The sequence below is a fragment of the Tupaia chinensis genome, unplaced genomic scaffold (assembly GCF_000334495.1).
Source record: "Tupaia chinensis unplaced genomic scaffold, TupChi_1.0 Scaffold000106_1, whole genome shotgun sequence".
NCBI classification, from domain to species: domain Eukaryota; kingdom Metazoa; phylum Chordata; class Mammalia; order Scandentia; family Tupaiidae; genus Tupaia; species Tupaia belangeri.
The window spans coordinates 1,584,718-1,606,364 of record NW_006159570.1 but is presented as its reverse complement, the minus strand read 5'-3'; the positions used below and the strand labels follow the sequence as shown (position 1 = coordinate 1,606,364).

The window sequence follows — 21,647 nt, the reverse complement described above, 5'->3', positions numbered from 1 at the left end:
TGCTAAAACACTAAAGTGTCCTAAAACTGATGACTGAGTTGAAAATTGTGCCAGATATATAATATGGAATATTACACAGCTATAAAAAATGATGAGACCCTATCATTTGACTCAAAATGGATGAACATAGAAGACTTAATATTGAGAGAAATGAACCAGACTTTGAAAGATACATGTGGTGTATCCCCACTCAAACTGTACTTAGAGTCTGAAAAAAAAAATTACCACTGTCCTCTGGTGTTCAGGAGTTTACAACTATATTTATATTTCTTCATGTTATAGCATTTACTTGTTTTAAGAGCAAGATTTGAAATATCAAACTCTTTTCAAATTGGAAAAATAAAATTAATTTCTTCCATAAAGAAAAACCCAGACTTTTGCCCAATTTCTTTCAACTATTAGAAATTATTATTAATCTTAGGCATATTCTTAAAAAGTAGAGGAAAAAAGAAATCTTCCCAATTTATTTTATGAGGCCAACATAATACTAACAGAAAACTATAAAATATAAGAAAGGACAATAGAAGGCCCAGATCTCTCTTGAACATAGGTGTTTATGTAAACAATAAATTATTAAATTTTATTAAGTATTATATAAAAAGTATACTGAAGTTTCTTTTGAAATATACATCTGGATAATGCAAGCTTGATTAAAAACTCTACCGCTGTAATTTTACAACAGAATAATGAAAATCTTAAACATGTGATAACTTGAATGGACATCCTCAAAATATTTGACACCAAAGCTGAAAAGTTGGGAACAGATTGGGACCAGCAGGTGGCATAATGGTTATGTCGCTGGATTCCCATATAGTCAACCATAGTTCAAGTCCCAGACTGGGTGTGTGTGCATGCATGCCCAAGATCCCAAGAGGAGAATGGAGGAAAAAGGATTGTGGCATGGCCATCATCCCTGGAGGTGATTTCTCACTTTCTGTCTCTCTTTCTTTCTTCTTTTTTTTTTTTTCTTGGAGAGGTTTTTTGCTATAGGGCGCATGTGCTCGCCAGACAGGGAGAGACAGAAAGCGAGAAATCACCCCAAGGGGGGATGGCCATGCCGCAGTCCCTTCTCCTCCATTTTCCTCTCAGGATCTTGGGCATGCATACACATGCGCCCAGCATGAGTTTTAAGCCACCGGGTCCAGGACGCAAACTGTGGTCAACTACATGGGAGTCCAGTGACATAGCCATTACGCTAACTGCTGGTCCCTGTCTCTCTTTCTTTTTCTGGTGAGCACATGCGCCCTATAGCAAAAACCTCTCCAAAATAAATACATAAATAAATAGTTAGGAAGAGATTATGTATTTCTGACAAATGATATCTACAATTATACTGTGTTTAATATCACTTGTGATAGCAAAATAGTGATTGATTTCCTTCTGAGGTCAGGAATAAGACAAAGATAACTTCCCTTACCACTTCTACTCACCATTGTATTGAAGTTAGTTCTTGAGTGATTCCAAAGATAGGGGCTAATGCAGCATTGCCATTTTTTCAGAGATGTCATGATTCTATTAATAAAAAATCCAAGGGTTACCTGTCTTGCCAGGGAGCGGAAAGTGCTTGCACTCCAGGCTTAAAAAAAAAGGCTAAGAAGAACAAAGTCCAAAGGAAATCTGAAACTCAGAACTGAGGCTCTGTTCCCCACTCTGAGAGTGATTTTCCAGAGCCACAAGAGGAGATATTGGGATTCGGTGATGATGAGCAGAAAGATCATAAAGATTATTGTAAAGGAGGTTATCCACTTGTGAAAACTGCAGATCTGTTTAATGGGAAATATCATGTGATTAACAAGTTGGGCTGAGGAGACTTTTTTTTTCTTTTGAGAGGTTTTTGCCATAGGGCACGTGCAATCGCCAGACAGACAGAGACAGACAGAGAGACAGAAAGTGAGAAATCACCTCCCAGCGGGGATGGCCATGCCGCAATCCCTTCTCCTCCATTCTCCTCTCGGGATCTTGGGCATGCCACCGGGTCCAGGACACAAACCATGGTCGACTACATGGGAATCCAGCGACATAGCCATTACGCTAACTGCTGGTTCCAAGGAGACTTTTCAACAGTGTAGTTATCACAAGATATTCAGGGAAAGAAGATTGTGTCAATGAAAGTAGTTAAAAGTGCTGAACATTATACTGAAACAGCACTAGATGAAATCTGGCTGCTGAAATCAGTTGGCAATTCAGATCCTAGTAATCCAAAGAGAGAAATGATTTCTTCAACTAGTAGATGACTTTAAAATATCAGGAGTTGGTTTTGAAGTTTGGGAGTATCATCTACTCAAGTGGATAGTCAAGTCCAACTACCAGGGGCTTCCACTCCCTTAAGACAAAAAAAAAAAAAAAAGATATTCAGCAGGTGTTAGAGGATCTGGGTTATTACACACCAAGTGCCATATCATCCACATTGACATTAAACCAGAAAACACCTTGTTATCAGTGAACCATCAATACATTTGGAGGTTGGCTGCAGAAGCAATGGAATGGCAATAATCCAGAGCTCCTCCACCTTCTGGATCTGGAGCCAGTACTTCTCCCCAACCTAAACCAACTGACAAATGTCAAAGAATAAGAAGAAGGAATTGAAGAAACAGCAGAAGTGCCAGGCGGAATGACTAGAGAAGCGAATGTAGGAAATTGAGGAAATGGAGAAAGAGATGGGCCCTGGGCAAAAAAGAAGAATCATTTTGCTGAAAGACCCTTAAAATAGAACCCACCTAATAAAATGCCTCAAGAAAAACTTGAAGAGTCAAGTACCATTGGCCAGGATCAAACGCTTATGGAACGTGGTATAGAGGGTGGTGCAACAAAAATTAATTGCAATGGAGTCATTGAAATAATTAATTATACTGAAAACAGTAACCAAACATTGAGGCTTAAAGAGACTCTACATATGATAATGACTGTTATGTCAGAATTTGAAATGGTGCAACAAAAATTAATTGCAATGGAGTCATTGAAATAATTAATTATACTGAAAACAGTAACCAAACATTGAGGCTTAAAGAGTCTCTACATAATGCTAATGACTGTGATGTCAAAATTTGAAACAGGAACCTAGATTTCTGAACTCCCCAAATGGAGACAGTAGTTCATCTCAAGAAACAGGCTCTTGTACACCTATAAAATCTGAGGTGTCAGATACCATGATTTCTTCCACTGGTACATTTTTTTTTCTATCTGTCTATGACCCTATTGTTATTAAAGAAGAAATTTGTCAAATAAAATTCAAAGTGTTCTCTCTTTTAAAAAAATCCAGAATTTTTAATCACTATACAAATTTAAAAATTTATGTTAGGATTCTGTCACCCTTCTGGAAAAAAAAATCTTGAAAAAATGGAAAATATAGTTGTTAATCTATTAATTGAAACAATTGGAAAATGAACATTTAAAATTTCATTCATGATAACACCTATGAACATCAAATCTGAAGAGCAAATCTTAAAGGAAAAAAAAATGCATAACAAACATGCATTGGAAAATTAAAAGGAAAGAACAAAGAGGCAGAGTATTTCAAATTGTAATGCACGTGAGATTGAGCTTGACCTCATTGGTGTTATGCATATAGGCTTCTTTCTTTCTGCCCCTGATCTTTTTGACTTTGTCGATCCCCTTGAAGGCAGAGGAAAAGACTGAAGGCACTTTGAAAGACATCATTTAACTGAATTAATATAGTGATACATACATCTTTGTGATCTTAGTAATTAGAACATGTCTTTATGGATCATCATTCCACAAACATTTAAGAATTCTTAAGACAATGAATTCTTCTTGGACAAAGAAGAAGTATACTACAAGAATCAGGATGGACGTGGTTTAGAAGAGGTCAGCAAAACAAATGAGGACAGACAATTGGCTGAGAATGGAGTTGGGAATCACCGAAGAGTGAGTGAAAGAAAGTCACAATTTGTGAGATCAGTTATACAAAATAACTACTCAAATTCTTGCCCAAAATAACCAAAAAGTGTGAAAAACAGGAAGAAATGACTGTAAGAGAAGAAGAATCTGAACAAGAGACCAGTATGACAAAGAAGCAAAATAAAAACAGAAGTTATCATTAAGATTTTTGGCAAACTAACAAGAACAAGAAGTCAAGTGTGATGGAATTTGATAGGTGTGTTACTGAGCGGCAATCAAGGAGGACTAACTATAAATTAATTGAAACTCATGGATTTCTTGTGTGTGCGTACATTATGTGTGTATGTATGGATATGTGCATAGTGATATTATTTCAGACAAAGTTTTTCTGTGCTCTGTCTTGGATTCCCAAGTACCTGAGACCTAGTTCACGCAGCCTAGAAGGAATGGAATCTGAACCTTCCATGTGGCCTCAGCTTGTCAAGCCCCAGCATCCAGCATGTTCTATCAGAGATAGATCATGCAACTCATGTAATTTAACCACAGGAATAAGAATTCCGGGAGAATGAAACCACTTTATGAGAATAACAAAATTAGAGAGAGTTTCTGGTATTTATAGGTATAAAAACTGTTAAGTCAGTTCTCATATTTGAGATGTAAAAATTATAACCTTGCTTTCTACAGCACACTTAGAACAAGCTAAGCAACTCAAAGTTTCCATGTAAGCATAATCATCCCTGCAGATTTTAAAAGTTTAATGCAGGTTGGGAACCAGCAGTTAGCATAATGGCTATGTCGCTGGACTCCCACGTAGTCGACCGCGGTTCGTGTCCCGGACCCGGTGGCTTAAAAACTCACACCGGGCGCGTGTGCGTGCGTGCCCAAGATCCCGAGAGGAGAATGGAGGAGAAGGGATTGCGGCGTGACCATCCCCCCTGGGGGGTGATTTCTCCCTTTCTGTCTCTATGTCTCTCTCTGTCTGTCTGGCGAGCGCATGCGCCCTACAGTGAAAATCTCTCAAAAAAAAAAAAAGTTTAATGCAGGTTTCCAGGGCTTGAATTAAATTAAGAAGGACTACAATGTTGAAGAAATAATAAGCACCTATACAGAAGAAAATGAATTCCATACCCACAACTAATGTAAGAATTTTAAAGAAATTTAAGTTGCAGATTTTAAAGTCACCAATTGTAATTTTACAGAAGACATAAGAGAATAAATCTAAATTGGTCTTAATACCTAACACATACTACTGCTTTTATGTACACCATCAGAAGAGGAAAAATCATATATAAAATATTGTGAACATTTATTTTATGCCTAGGCTCAGTATGTTCATGAGCCTATTTAATCTATACTAGACTTCTATTGGGCTAACTACTGCTATAAGTTTTAGAGATAAGAAAATCAAGGCTACTGTGTTTGAGTAGGGTCACAGGCTAGGGAGAGTCAGCGCCTAGATGCAAGCCTATCTGACTCTAGGGCTTTAGGTTTTTTAACACTACATGAAACTGACTAGGCAGATAGGAAAACAGAAAGAACAACTCATACAGAAAAAGGCGGTTTCCCTATGTAGCCTCAAAACAGAATTTAATTTCTAGAAAGGAATGAAAAAAAGATTAAGAGTCAAGGTATGCCTTTTCTTATTTTTTCTGGGTTTTCCACGGTGATGCTTAATCTTGCTAACATCTTGATTAAAAAATTGGTTCTAATATCATATGTATTATACTTAAGATAAATCTCCTGTATTTGACTTTCATTAACCAAAAGCTGCTACACAGAGAATGTCTTATTAAGACTTATGGGACTGGGACCAATAGTTGGTGTAATGGCTATGTCGTTTTATGCCCATGTAGTAGACAGTGTTCTGAGTCCCAGACCCAGTGGCTTAAACTCATGCCAGACACATGTGCATGTGTGCCCAAGATCCTGAGCGGAGAATGGAAGGATTGCATCGTGGCCATCCCCCCTGAGGGGTGAATTCTTACTTTCTGTCTTTTTCTGCCTTTCTGGCGAGCGCACATGTCTTATAGCAAAAACCTCTCAAAAAAAAAAAAAAAAAAAGAATTATGGGACCAGCCAGTGGCATGGTGGTAAAACTGGCTGGATTGCACATGGATAACTTCATGGTTTGAGTCCTGGACTTAGCAGCTTGAAAACACACTAGATATGTATGCATATGTGCCCAAATCCTGAAAGAAAAATGGAGGAAAAGGAATTGTGGTTACTCCATTCCCCATCCCCGGAGATGCTTTCTCCCTTTCTTTCTCTCTCTGTCCCCAGTGAATGCACATATCCTATGGCAAATTAAAAAAAAAAATGAGTAAATTGTAATTACAAAATTATTTAATATTTATAACATTGGGGATTTTATTTTAAAACCAATACTTTCATCAACACTAATGACCACCTAGACAGTAAATTTTGAAATATGACAATGGATAAGAATACCTAAAATGTTTTGCCATTTGATTTGTGTATCAGCATATTTGCCAACATTAAGAAATTACTAAGGGACTGGTCCTGTGGAGTGGTGGTAAGAGAAGCTAGATCACACATGCCAATTATATGGATCCCATATGGCCAATTGTGTGGATCTCACATGGCCAATTGTATGTTTTGATTCCTGATCCTAGTGGCTTGAAAAACACATTGGGTATATGCGCATGTATGCCCAAAGTTTGTACATGCTGGAAAAATGAGAAAAAAAGGGATTGAAGCAGGACCATGTACCACTGGAAGGTATATATATATTTTCCCTTTCTCTCTCACTCTATCTCTCACTGGCAAGATTCCCTACCCTCTGGCAATAAAAAGAAAAGGAAGAGGAAGGAAGGATGGAAGTAACAAAGGAAGGAAGGAAGCAAAGTCCGTAAGAGGAGAAATATCCCAAATAAGATGGAAACTCAAAGGAACAAAATTGTGGTCTAGATTCTGCCACCAATTATCTCTGGATTTTCTTAAGTCATCAAACCTCTTTGAATTCTTACATGAGTCCGGCTAAGTCCAGGACTCATTAGTTATATAAATGAACATTCCTTCCTGCTATAAATTTCTGTTTTAATTTAATTTTATTTATTATTATCATAATCTTGTTTATATTACATTGAATCACATATAACTTTACAATGTATTACATTTCTTTTTCCAAAAGGAATACCATGCATATCAGTCAATACAAAGACATTAAAATCCCCATCATAATTATCAAATAGCTTTTCATAATTTTTTCCAGATTATTATTATTACAATTTTTTAAAAAAAATTCATTCACTATTTATCATTTTGCTTGTAAAAAGATTTAACCAAACATATAATACTTCTCAGACCAGTCCAGTTGAGAATATGTAATGATCAACAGGTAATAAACCATTTCTGTGTCCCACTAATGTCATGCCTCTCTATTTGTTCTCTTGCTATCCTTCTTTTTTTTTGAAGAGGTTTTTGCTATAGGGTGCATGCGCTTGCCAGACAGACAGAGAGAGACAGAAAGACAGAAAGCGAGAAATCACCCCCCAGGGTGGATGGCCAAGTTGTAATTCCTTCTCCTCCATTGTCCTCTCGGGATCTTGGGCACACACACACACACACACCAGGCGTGAGTTTTAAGCCACTGGGTCCAGGACTCGAACCGCAGTCGACTATGTGGGAATCCAGTGACATAGCCATTACGCTAACTGCTGGTCCCTCTTGCTACCCTTCTTCATACTCTTCTCTTTTCCCGCCACGTTCTACACTGTCTTCATCATCACTATTTTCACTGGTTTTATGCCATCCAATATTTCTATCTCTATCATAAAGTGTGGATAGTCAGTATATGTTAAGTGGATACATACAATATCTTTCTTCCATATCTTGACTTGCTTCACTCAGCAGTAGATCCTCCATATTCAATCACTATCTATCAAATGCCAGGGTCTTGTTCTTTATGGCTGAATAGTATTGCATAAAATATATGTGCTACATTTTTTCAATCCATTCATTTGTGGACATTAGGGTTGCTTCCATGTCTTAATGATTGTGAATAATGCTGCAATTAATATTGATGTGCAAGCACTTTTCTGACTGAGTGTTCTCCTGTCCTTCCAGTAAATATTCAGAAGCGAGATTGCTGGATCAAGTGGTAGTTCTATTTCTAGATTTTTAAGGAGATTCAATATTGTCCTCCACAATGGCTAAACAAGTTTACATTCCCACCAACAGTGTAGGAGAGTTCCCTTTTGACCACATTCCCACCAACACTTATCACTTTTTATGTTTTTAATCTTTGCCATTCTGACAGGAGTTAGGTGGTATCTCACTGTGTTTTAAATCTGCTTCTCCCTTATGACTAAAGATGTTGAGCATTTCCTAAAATGCTTTTTGGCTGTTCATATGTCTTCTTTAGAGAGATGTATGTTCAGCTCATTTTCCTATCTTTTAATTGGGTTAATTTTTTTTTTCATAAGGTGCTTCAGTTCCCTGCGTATTCTGGTTATCAAACCCTTGTCTGAGGCATATTTTACAAAAATATTCTCCCATTCTGAGGGTTATTGATTCACACTTGTTACTGTGTTCTTTACATTGTAAAAACTTCTTAGTCTGATATAATCCACTTGTCTATTTTAGGGCGTATTGCCTGTGTTTTGGGAGTCTTATTTAAGAAGTCTTTGCCTACTCCAATGTCTCCCAGAGTTTCCTCTGTATTTTCCACCAGTAGTTTTATAGTTTGATGTCTTAGGTTCATATCTTTGATCCATTTTGAGATGACTTTTAATGGTGAAAGATGAGGGTTCAGTTTCATCTTTTTGCAAGTGGATGCCCAGTTTTTCCAGCACCATTTACTAGAGAGATTTTACTTTTTCCAATGGATTGATTGATATCCATTGTCAAAAATCAGTTGGCTATAAGCTTCGGGGCTTATTTCTTGGGTCTCTATTCTATTCCATTTGTCCATCTGTCAGTTTTTGTGCCAATACCATGCTGCTTTGATGATCAGAGCTTTAGAGTATATCTTGGGATCAGGGAGTGATATGCCTACCACTGCACTCTTCTTGTGCAGGATTGCTTTGGCAATACGAGGTCTGTTATGATTCCAGACCAATTCTATGATTGTCTTTTCTAGATCTGTGAAGAATATCTCTGGTATTTTGATTGGAGTTGCATTAAGTATGTAAATTAATTTGGATAGAATTGCCATTTTGATTATGTTAATTCTTCCAACCCAGGAACATGGGATGTCTTTCCACTTTTTTATGTACTTATCAATATCTTTTTAAAGATTTTTTATAGTTTTCTTTGTAAAGGTCTTCGACTTCCTTAGTTAGGTTTATCCCTAGGTATTTTATACATTTTGTGAATAAGGTAAAAGGGATTCCTTTCTTCAGCTCTACCTCGTTCAACTTGTTCATATATAGAAATGCTATAGATTTTTGGATGTAGATTTTGTATCCTGCCACTTTATTGTATTCACTTATTACTTCAAGAAGTTTTTTCATGGAGACCTTTGAGTTTTCTAAGTATACCATCATGTCATCTGTGAATAAAGATATTTTCGACCCTTCTTTGCCTATTTAAATGCCTTTTATATTGTTCTTTTCTGATTGCATTAGCTAAGACTTCCAGCATTATATTAAAAAGCAGTGGAGTAAGTGGGCAGCCTTGCCTAGTACCAGTTTCTAGTGAAAAAGTTTTGAGCTTTTCCCCATCCAGTATAATGTTAGCTATAGGTTTTTCTTTTTTCTTTTTTTCTTTTTTTGAAGAGGTTTTATGCGTGGAGGCTCAATTATTAGTAGAAAATCTTCATTCCCTGAAAAATCCAGTTTGCTGGAGCCATGTGGAACCTTCTTCTGAAGGCCTGGCTTCTTCTGCTGCTGGCTCGTTTGCTCAAGGCTGAATTATTAGTAGAAAATCTTCATTCCCTGAAAAATCTAGTTCGCTGGAGCCATGTGGAAACTTCTTCTGAAGGCCCGCTTCTTCTGCCCAGCTATAGGTTTTTCATATATGGCTTTTATTGTGTTGAGAAATGACCCTTCTATACCAATATTACTGAGAGTCTTAATCATGAAAGGATGTTGTATTTTATCAAATGCTTTCTCTGCACCAATTGAAATGATCATATGGTTTTTATCTTTCTTTCTGTTAATACAGTATATTATATTTATCATCTTGCATATTTTGAACTACCCACGCATCCCTGGAGTAAAGCCTACCTGGTTGTGATGAGTAATCTTTGTTATATGTCATTGGATATGATTTGCAAGTATCTTGTGAGAATTTTTGCATCTATATCATCAATTATATTGGTCTGTAGTTTCCCTTTTTTGCCATGTCCTATCTGTTTTGGCACTAAAGATGATGGAGGATTCATAGAATTATTTTGGAAGGTTTCCATCCTTTTGAATCTTAAGGTATAATTTGAGTAGGATAGGGATTAATTCTTCCTTAAAGATTTTATAGAATTCAGAAGTGAAGCCATCTGGATCTGGGCTTTTCTTTGTCGGGAGGTTATTTGTTACCGATTCAATCTCATGGTTTGTTATGGGTCTATTCAGGTTTTCTATGTTCTCCTGATTCAATCCTGGTAGGTTACATTCATCCAGGAATTTGTCCATCTCCTCCATGTTCTCTTGTTTGTTGGCATATAGTCGCTCATAGTATCCTCTAATGATATTTTGTTTTTCTATTATGTCTGTTGTAATATTGCCTGTTTCATCGCATATTTTATTTATCTTGTTTCTTTCTTGTCTTTATCAGTATAGCCAATGGTGTGTTGATATTGTTATTCTTTTAAAAGAACCAACTTTTGCTTTCATTTATTTTTTGTATGGTTTATGTATTTTTCTATTTCATTTATTTCTACTCAAGTCTTTATTATTTCTTTTCACCTGGCATTTTTCATTCTTGTTTTTCCAATTCCCAATATATGACATATAAAAATATGTCATAACATTCCCAATGACCTAATATTTAATGTATAATTATCATTGCTAGTGTATGCATGTATATATAGCAAAAAACCCCTAAAAAAAAAAAAAAAAAAAGAGAGAGAGAGAGAGAGAGAGAGAGAAAGTTATTGAAAAGTCATGATGCATTGGTCTATACAAAGATCAAGGATATGATTACACACACACATAAACACACACACTCTCACACACACACTCACACAAATAAATAACTTTTTTTAATTTAAACTTGTAACCTGAATACTTGCTAAACTAATTTTTTATTTCTAGTAGCATTTGTTTTTTCTGATAGAATCTTTGTTTTTTTCCTATAGAAACAAATCGAGTCTGCCTGAAGTTAAATTTTATTTCTCTATTTTCAATCCTTTTATTTCTTTTCTTGCTTTCTTGTGATGGCTAAGATTACTAATACACTGTCAAACAGGAATGGTGAGAGCAGACCTCCTTGCTTTGTTCCTGATCCATTCTCATATTGTTCTCCATCTTAAGAGAAAGGCAGTTAATATTTTGCAATTAAATGTGATATTGGCAATAGACATTTCTGTAGATTTTTAAAATTAAATTAAGGAAGAAATTATATTCCCAGTTTACTTAATTATTTTTACAAAAAGATGTGAATTTTTAAAATGCTTTTTCTGCATTTATCGAGATAATTGTGGGGTTTTTCAGTCATCAGGTTATATATTAATTATTCATTTGTATTTCCATAAATGCTTTTGTGTCACCTACCGTGATATTAAGTAAAGTGCTGAAAAACAGTACGGAAGTAACAAATACCTATTCTGTGACCAATACAGAAACACCATACACTGCTAGCTACTCTACCATTAAAATTACAAGGTTATATGCCTTATTCTTCCTTTCTAAGTACAGTTACCTTTTCACAATTTATTTTACATTGCAAAAATCCAGAAAGGATTCATTATGTTCATGAGTAATTGATCTTATTATTTTTATTCTTATTACCTTGAAATCATGAACAGGTAAGTATTTTGTGCATGCACCCAATAATTTCCTCAATGTGTTCAGTTATAATGGGTGAATTATGGACAGAGTATATGTGCCATATTAAAAACTACACAAGTAGAGAGACATGATGTTCTTTGTTAGCCAATGAATTTTCTAGACATGTATGTGTGTGCATGTGTCTGTGTGTGTGTATGCCAGAATGTATAATTACTGTAATACATATTCCTATACCTGAAATCACTTCACCCTTTTCAATGAGCCACTTTAAGCTTAATTTCCTAATCACTACTGAAGAGTAAAAACTTATTTTACTTAGTGAACCTTTCTCAATACTAATTCCACTAAGTATTTGAACTGCTTCATGGTCCTCTACTTGCTATCCGGTTGTCAGAAAAGTCATGACACATTTTTGCATAGAAAAATACATCATGACTTTTCCAATGATCCAATATAGTTTCTCTTTCTTACAATTTACTTGCTCATGGTAGCTTTTCTTTGAAATAATGGATTGTTTTGTAGAATTTATTTAAACCAATACATGATATTTTCCATTTAAACAGACATCATTGCATAAAACTACTAACATATCTCTGTAAAGTTATGTTCTAGTCTTTTATAAGAAGGTACTATATTAATGTCATACTGCTTTTGTATAACACAGAACATGTTACTAGTCACTCACTTATGTGTTCTGTATTAAATGCAACGTGATATTTAGTGTAATTATAAGGACATCTCCTAGGAAGATTTGGCAAAATATATGTCCTAGAATGGTAAGCATCCTTTCATTGCTCAATATTAATATTGATTTTAACAATATTAAGTATATTATTTTGGATGAAGCTGTGTATGGGAGTGAATTGAAAATGTTTCAGTGAATCTAGTATTGCCATTGAGTTAATGCTTCAGCTGGGACTATGATGCTCTTATCAGCTTATGGTGTTGTCGGCTTACGTAACAGGAAACCTGCAGTTTCCTCTTATTTGCTATTAAAAACAGAAACCTATGAAGATATAAATTATCCTCATATTTCATCTTCTGTATAAATTTTAGTTCTGTAGAACTCTACATTTCATCCACATGCTATGGTTCCTCTTAATTTTTAATTTAAAATATATGCTTTCATTTAAATGAAGATGATGAATCAATGCTGATAAATCGCTATTTCTGTTACATTTTAGGAGAGAAAGGATATATACATTTGATGGCTTTTCTAATTCTTATAAATGGACAAAAATAATCTTTAATTGAAGATTAATTTTTTTCTATTTTATTACTCATTTTCATAAAAGTCTTATTTGATAAGAGTAGCTGTTTCTGTTGTACTCTCACAGGACCTACCATTGTTCAAGTCCTGGACTTGGTGGCATAAAAATCATACTGGTTACATGTATGCCCAGAATCCTGAGAGAAGAAGGGAGGAGAAGGGATTGCTGTGTGGTCATTTCCCTGACGATGTTTTCATACTTTCCTTCTCCACTGTCTCTATCTGTCTGTCTCTGGCCAGGTGCATGCAACCTATGGTGAAAACCTAAAAAAAAAAAAAAAAAAGAAAGAAATTAAAAGAGCAACCATTTCCATATGCCACACAAGTTCAGCATTATGCCCATATATTTTACCTGCCTCGTAGAAATAAACAGAATATGTCTTTCCAGTTTGCCTAATAGTCTGATATACAAGGATGGTTTTCATTATACTCCTTTGCTCTTATTTCTTAAATCGTGCTTTTTTTTGGCAATATCATTGCCTTTGGGTATATATATGTATTTTTTTGGAGATGATTTTGCTATAGGGCATGTACACATGCCAGAAAGACAGAGAGAGACAAAGAGAAAGAAAGTGAGAAATCACCCCCTTCTCCTCCATTCTTCTCTTGGGATCTTGGGCACACATGCACACGTGCCCGGCGTGAGTTTAAGCCACTGAGTCCAGGACTTGAACTACAGTAGACTGTGTGGGAGTCCAGCAACATAGCCATTACACCAACTACTGGTCCCTAGAAGAGCCATATTGAATGTAACTATGCCTATTAGGGAAAGTGTGTGTGTGTGTGTGTGTGTGTGTGTGTGTGTGTGTGTGTAGTGTGTGTGTGTGTGTTTAAGATGCTATTTCCCAGGGATTCAGTAATAAGAAAATAAATATGAATCATAATGGGATGTTAGGATAGAAATGAAGTAAATATTGTGGGTGCAATGATAATATAATCACTTTGTCAGTGCAGATTACTTATAATGGCTTCTATCTTGGCAGAATTAAAAATACTTTAATAAAATTTAGTAATTTTTATGTGTAAAAGAGAGTCTACCAAAGGGACTTATGAAAAAATGTATAAACTATGCTTTGTCCTTTCCACAGAAAGTCTAGACAACTAACAGAATGACAAGAGGTGAATTTGTGTGTGTGTGTGTGTGTCCGTGTGCATGTGGGCGGGTAGTTGGGGTGGGGAGACAATGTTCCTAGGAATTTAACCATGAAGTATGGAAGTATTATCCTGACCAGAAGGTTTTCCAAGAAGCCACAAATCTTCATTCATTACTTGTGTTTTTAAAATCCCAGTGTAGTTTACCTGTGATATTGCAAGCTATAGCAATAATCTGGTTACCAGTGGATTGATTTCTCAGTTCCACAACAGATCAGTCCAAGATAAGTGGAACAAATAGAACTCTATTTATTGAAAGTCTGATAATAGCATGCTTTGTTTGTAATGTTATATAAATGGCTGCTTATTTAAAAGAGCTTAATAATATTTCCACCCAGCAGTTACTACTTCTTCAAATGTTGTGTATGGAAAAATTGAAAGTCTGCCTTGACAATGTGGTATTGATCTAGATGAAGCAAGATCAATAGGTATTATAGTTACTCAGTGGCTAGGTTATTAGAAAGATAAATTTGGAAGCTCCTACTGAAAAATAAACATAAATTTCATACAAAATCCTCAAATTTTTATATGTTATAGTGTATTCATTGCTCCTATATAAATATAAATAACTCTTTCCTAACTTGTAAACTTTATCAAACACTAGAATTATGTATGTTGGAGAAATTATAATGGTCCAGTCAAGTTAACTATACATGATTTATTTACTATAACTTAATACTGCCTAATATATCAAATTTCACCCTGTGAATTTTAACAAAAATAATGAAATAGTATAATATTAATGCTCCATTTATATGTAAGCTCATTATACATATATTTCTCTAACAACAAATGTTTCCCCAATATTTTCACATGCTTTGTTGCATTTGTATTGACAGAAAAATGTTAAGAAAAAAAATAAGGTAAGAGTTAGCCTTTGGTCTGATGAATATTTTTAGATGATAAAAATTCAAGGAAATTTCTCAAACTGACAGTCTGTTGGTGATAGAGTTACACTTCTGATTCAATTTCTTGATTTTGTGTATACTTGTAAGATTCACTAGCTTTTAACAAATCCCATTTATCTAATGTGGTTCTTTATGCTTAATTGAATATATATTTCTTTCACACAGCAATGATTATAGTAGACGATTTTGATATTATTACAGGTGTCCCGTAGGTATAAAATATGAAGGAACTAAAGTCTGAGGCTCTTAAGTCTAAAGAACTTTCAAAACTATTTTACTGGGACCAGCAGTTAGCATAATGGCTGTGTCGCTGGACTCCCATGTAGCCGACCGCGGTTCACGTCCTGGACCCAGTGGCTTAAAACTCACGCCGGGCACATATGCGTGCATGCCCAAGATCCCAAGAGGAGAGTGGAGGAGTGCGTGCCCATTCCCCCTGGGGGGTGATTTCTCGTTTTCTATCTCTCTGTCTCTTTCTGTCTGTCTGGCGAGTGCACGCATCCTATAGCAAAAACCTCTAAAATAAAAACCAAAAAACTATTTTACCTACCCCCTCCTCACATGCCCGCCATATATGGTGCCAGGTAAAATCCAGAATAACCAAGCCAGCATTCGTGAACACCAGTGCAGCCAGCAAACATTCTTCACTGTGGAATGTACAAGTTTTTCCAGACATGGAAGATGAGAACTGCACTTAAGTCACATAACTGGTTACTGAGGAAAAAGGCTGAGCTACTTTTTAGCTCTGCGGATATCTTTTTTGCCCTGTGAACCATTGGCAGAGATCGAGACAGGAGCCTAGAGAGAGACAGAAAGGAGAATGTGAAGGGAATATATGGAACTCACTAACATTCTCTTGTTCACTGTGTGTGTGTGTGTGTCTCTCTGGACTCAGAATTGATTTTTTTCCCCATTAATTAAATCTTTCTAACTCATACAGACAATGAGAATTCTTTATTTTATTGTTTTTTTTTTTTGAGGGAGATTTATGTTATAAGGTCCATGCACTCACCAGAGAGATGGAGAGACAAAAAGCAAGAAATCACCCCCTGGGGCAATGAATCCCTTCTCCTCCATTCTCTTCTTGGAATCTTGAGCATATGTGCACATGCACCCAGTGTGAGTTTCAAACCACCAGGTCTGGGACTTGAACCATGGTCAACTCTATGGAAGTCCAGCAATGTAATTATTATGCCATCTGCTGGTCCCAGCCTAGCTTTTATATTTATGATGTAAAAGGATAATTCCAAATTAGGTATTTTCTGATAAAATTCTTTTATTATTCTTCTATTATTTTTAGGTTTTCTTGCACAAAAGAGGACAGAGAGAAAAAGGGAAAGTCAGAGAGACAGGCACCCCCAGTTGGGTCTTCATGCCCCAATCCACCTTCCGTCTTAGTTGATCCAAACCATAGGCACACACGTGCATGCCCAACCCACCCAAGGAGGACGGACCCAGGATGCAAATCCAGGACTTTTCCCATGTGGGTCCAGTTCTATTACAACTGTGTCACTCCTGGCCCCATAAATTCTTATATATTATTAATGGTAGAAAAGTTTTATTATGGGTATAGTTTTTTCGCTTTTTCCATATAACATAATAAACAGAAAAAGACTAGTATCTATCCAGTAAGGGAAGTTACATATTTTTAAAACTTGTAACATACAGGGAACCAGCAGTTAGCGTAATGGCTGTGTCGCTGGATTCCCACGTAGTCGACCGCGGTTCGTGTCCCGGACCCGGTGGCTTAAAACTCACGCCGGGCGCGTGTGCATGCATGCCCAAGATCCTGAGAGGAGAATGGAGGAGAAGGGATTGCGGCGTGACCATCCCCCCTGGGGGGTAATTTCTCGCTTTCTGTCTCTATGTCTCTCTCTGCCTGTCTGGCGAGCGCACGCGCCCTACAGTGAAAATCTCTCAAAAAAAAAAAAAAAACTTGTAACATACTGATCTAACAACTTCATGTGAGTAATAATAACTTGGTAAAAAAAAGAAGCAATGATGGAAAAAGACTTACACAGCCAGGACATTCCCCTTTACATTATACAGTTTTGAAAACACGGATTGGGGTGTTATTCTCTGTCGTAATAATATCTAAGTAGTGCTTACCTTCTCCACCACAATGGAGAGGTGTAGAAGGAATGTAAACTAGAAGTTTTTATTGTTATAGCTTTGTTTTGTTTTAAAATATGGCTGCATCTACAGAGAAGACAGAGCTAAGAATGAAGACTTCCGTAAACACCACACTGTTGGAAGGCAAAATATGGCAAGAACCTAGAATCTGTGACTCTAAACTTAAGGAACCTTTCAAGAAAAGTATATTAAGAATCTAAAATAAATAAACAGGAAATGGCTTATGAAATCTTACCAAGTTTCACATCAGAAGTACATAGATAGCAACATAGCATGAAATGAATTCCAGGTTACACAGAGCATACAGAGATACAGCAGGAAAAAGAGAGAGAGAGAGAGAAAGAGAGAGAAAAGGAAAAGAAAAATGATGGATGATGAGATGGGTCATGCTTACCAGAGAGGTAAATTTTATTTCAAATTTTGAGGAAAGTGATGCATATGAACTAGAATGTATAGTGGGTACATTCTAGGCAGAAGGAATGATAAAATGTATAAAAATGCAAAAGCAGGACACAGAGAGCAATGTGATTGGGATCAACAAGAGAAGTTGGGGTGGAGCAGTGGTTCGGAGAAAGAGAGGTTACAAATACATAAAGTACATAAGGCACATGCATTTGGCAGGCAGGAGATAGAGGCAATAGAAGCAGACTACATAAGGGTCAGATAAGGAGTTTAAACTTAATATGATAGGCAAGGAAAAGCCTTTTAAAAAGTCTTAAGCACAACATTTTTATGAGTTAAATGTAACCTACAGGTTTAAAATATATTCTGGGTAAACTGAAGATTATCTGAGACTGGGGTTATTTTTTTCTACTAAATAGAATGGTGAATGCCCCTAGGTCTTGTAGATGGTCATTGCTGCTGGGGTATAAGAGGGTCCAAAAGAAATAAAGATGTATATCAGACACAGTCCCAGAAAAAAGTTAACAGAATCTCATAATGCTTTATCTTGGATGGAGTCAGAGAAAAGGGAATAGTTCAAAAATGAATCCATAATTTTTTGAACCCAGAAAACCAGGAGAAAGCTGCAACAGAAAAATGACCAGATATTGGATCAATTCTGTAGCTGTGTGGTTAAGCACTGTACATTGGGAGTCAGATCTCACATGATTGGCTGTGTTTCAAATCCCAGCCCAGTAGCATGAAAAGCTTGCTAGGCACAGGTGTGATGGGATGGAGAAATGGAGGAAAAAGAATTGCACTGTAACTACGTCCCATTGGGACGTAGCAAAAATAAAAGAAAAGAAAGTGAGCAGAAATTATGATTCTCAATCCAAGTGTTTTTACTGAGAACCATTTTGTAGAAGGCACAGTCCTAAGCATTACGTATGAGATGAAGAAATGTGTTAGTGCCATTTTTGGAATGATTATAGTATTGGGGCACTAGGAGTAGTGATAGTGTGTGATGAGTTTATATGTTAATATGTAATAATACATTACTAATGCAATAGCTAAAAAGGTATATCTCCAGGACCACCCTTTTAGTCTGATTTTTTTTTTCCCTTATTAACCTCAGCTATTACAGGAATAGATTTTGTGTACTTTGCATCTTAAGTACCACAGTTCTTAACTACCATGTTACCTAGAGATCTGGAAACTAATACTGCACTATATCTTCCTTTAGAGAAGAACACAAACTATGACTAGATAGCCAACCCACAGCTATCTGTTATATAACCTACACTTTAATGTAATTAGTACAAATAGGCAAATCAATACAAGGTCTTGCATTTACAAAATCACTGAATGCATAGTCAATATGATTCCTAGTGGAATAAGGACAAACTACAATGACTTTTTAGTTGGATTTTTTTTTTTTGTAGCTTGAATTATTATTCTTTTGTGCTTACTCTGGCAAAAATACCACATAACATTTAAGAATGTCAGAAAAAATACGATTTTAGCCTTACCATTGTGTTATTCTAAGCCCTTTGCAAAACAACTTTTCTGAAATAACTAAGTGTCTGAAGTGTCACTAGTACTGCTTTAAGCAACATAGGATATACTTTACCTGAACTTCTCTAAATGGTAAATGTTTCTGAAGGTGTATCATTAATACTAGAATTTGATCTTGACTTTTGCCTCACGTTATACTTTCTTACCGTGAAGTCAAAATGATGGGTTCCACATTCTTGTGTTCTGTGAATGATTCGCTAATGTAAGGTTACTCATTTATTCATAAATTTAGCTAACCATTGTGAAGCAAATATAATGCTTCATGTAATATGTATAGTCTTGTGATCATGCAGGAGGGGCAAACATGGCAACAACATGCTAGGGCATGTGACACAATGTGATTGGAGTCCATAGAGAGCTATATGGGACACTTAAGAGAGACAGTCTCCTGGTGTGAGCATAAAAAGGTATCTAAAAATTTGTCAAGGAATTCCAAACACACCCTTAAACTGGGTCAGGTAGGATGAGTAGAGGTTGCAAAGGTGAAGGGAATTAGAAAGGCTGTACAGGAAGAGGAAGGAGCATGTGCAAAGATTTCCAGTCTGGTTTGACAGCTGGTCAATTACTCTGTTATGGTTGGCACCTAGGACATAAGGCAGAGAGTAGTAAATAATGAAGCAGGAGAGCTCAACAGACATCAGAATGCTAAGTGCCTTGCCTCCGTGCAAAGGAGTTTGAAACCTTATCCTAAAAGTTCTTGGTGATATGACTGGCTTCATGCTGGGGGAGATCAGAGACAATGTGAGATTCCTTTGGTGGGCATAAAGGTTGAAGCAGTGGGATCCATTAAAAGGCTGTTGAAGCAACCCATGATGATCTGCTGATAGCCTGAACAAAGATAGCACCAATGATGTGGACACAAAAGTATTCACAGCTGTATAGAAATGAAACTCAGAAGGAATTTAGATGATACCACCATGGAAATCATTAAGTTCCTCATTTTACTTGTGTGCACTTTGTTTTTTACTGTTATTTACCTGAGGTTCTCTTATTTATGTTGCTGGACATATTTTCTATTTTTATTAAACACTGGGTCAGAACTGTAGTGCATTCCTTTGCCTTTTGAAGTAAACACTCACAAGAAGTTTGACACCTTGCACAAATGTGTTAAGTATTTGCTCACCCAAGGCAGGCAGTTTCTTAAATATAATTGACTGTCATTGGATCATTTTTGTCCATTGTTCTAAAAAAATCTGTTAACCTTGAATAACTTCAGTAACTGAGATGACCGTTTATAGAGAAATATTATCAGGTCCTTGGAGTAGTCATTTCCTCCAAAATCAGCAGCTAGTTTAATAAGAAATGGTCAATTTTTTTTAAAGATTAATAACACTGCTAAACTCTTTACAATTACCGAGTATATAAACAGAGAAACAACATTAAAAAAAAATTCTTTCAACTTCGTTTACTCCTTAATTGAGTAAAAACATAAGCTTGTCTTCACTGTGCAGAACCTAGCAATAAAAATCAACAGAGCCAATAGGATTATTTTTAAAGCAATTAAAAGATACCATATAGGATAAACTAAGATTACAGATTAATAGAATTTTACAGGTCCAAGGGAGCCTTGAAATCAAGTTTTTAGGTAGAAATATTTAATTAGGAATAAAGCTACAGTTTGAATGTAAAGGTCCATGCAACTCAGAAAATATATCCTGTCTTTGTTCAAAAATGTGGTTTGAAGCTTATCTCGATGTAAAATTGGATTCACATTTGGTTCGATATAAATAATGATTACTATGACAATAGTCAATTACATGGTTCTTTTTGGGTAAAGAAATCTCCTACATCTTGGTACTAATCTTAGTACCTAATATCTTCTGCTTTAACATTGGTAATTAATGTGTATGGAACAGAAACCTAGCCCAAACTAGGATAAGCAAATAAATAAAAGAAGGGATAGGGGGATTAAAGGATAGTTAATGTTATGTGAAAATACGGGGCCCAGTCTTGTCTAGGCTCAAACAATGTCACCAAGACTTCATTTCTCTTTATATCTCTACATTGGCTTCACCCTAAGGCAGATATTCCTTTAGTCAGGTTAAAACCCAGCCAATAAAAAGCAGCACCTCTTTCTCAATAGTTAGAGAAAACACTCATAATTTAGTCTCATTGAGGTTTCTAGTGTTAGATTTAGTCTTATAGAGATGAGATGCGTGCTTCTATGGGGTGAGGGTCAAAGCCAGTATTATGATTCCTTAGGGTGAGTATCCTATGTCTATGGCTCAACTGTTTTCCTAATATATGACCTTCCATTCTGATTTTTTTTTTTATTTTTTAATTCTGGCTTGGTGTGTAGTCTTGGTCCCCTTTTAATACAGAAATGAACTATGGCTTTTATGAAGGTAGTTACATGGGGATAATTGCCAAAAACAGAAATGATACCTGGAAATTAAATAAAGGAGAGAAGCTAATACGAGCGTGAATTTTAAAGATAACACTGTAAGCATCCAAAGATAGACT

At 36.0% G+C, this 21,647-nt stretch overlaps 1 protein-coding gene and 1 pseudogene across 1 annotated transcript in view; both read left to right on the top strand.

Moving 5' to 3' along the window:
* NKAIN2 (sodium/potassium transporting ATPase interacting 2) overlaps positions 1-21,647 on the top strand; it is a 625,412-nt gene that overhangs the window by 297,926 nt on the left and 305,839 nt on the right. The window lies entirely within an intron of this gene.
* LOC102471502 (SRSF protein kinase 1-like) overlaps positions 1,477-21,647 on the top strand; it is a 30,344-nt pseudogene continuing 10,173 nt past the window's right edge.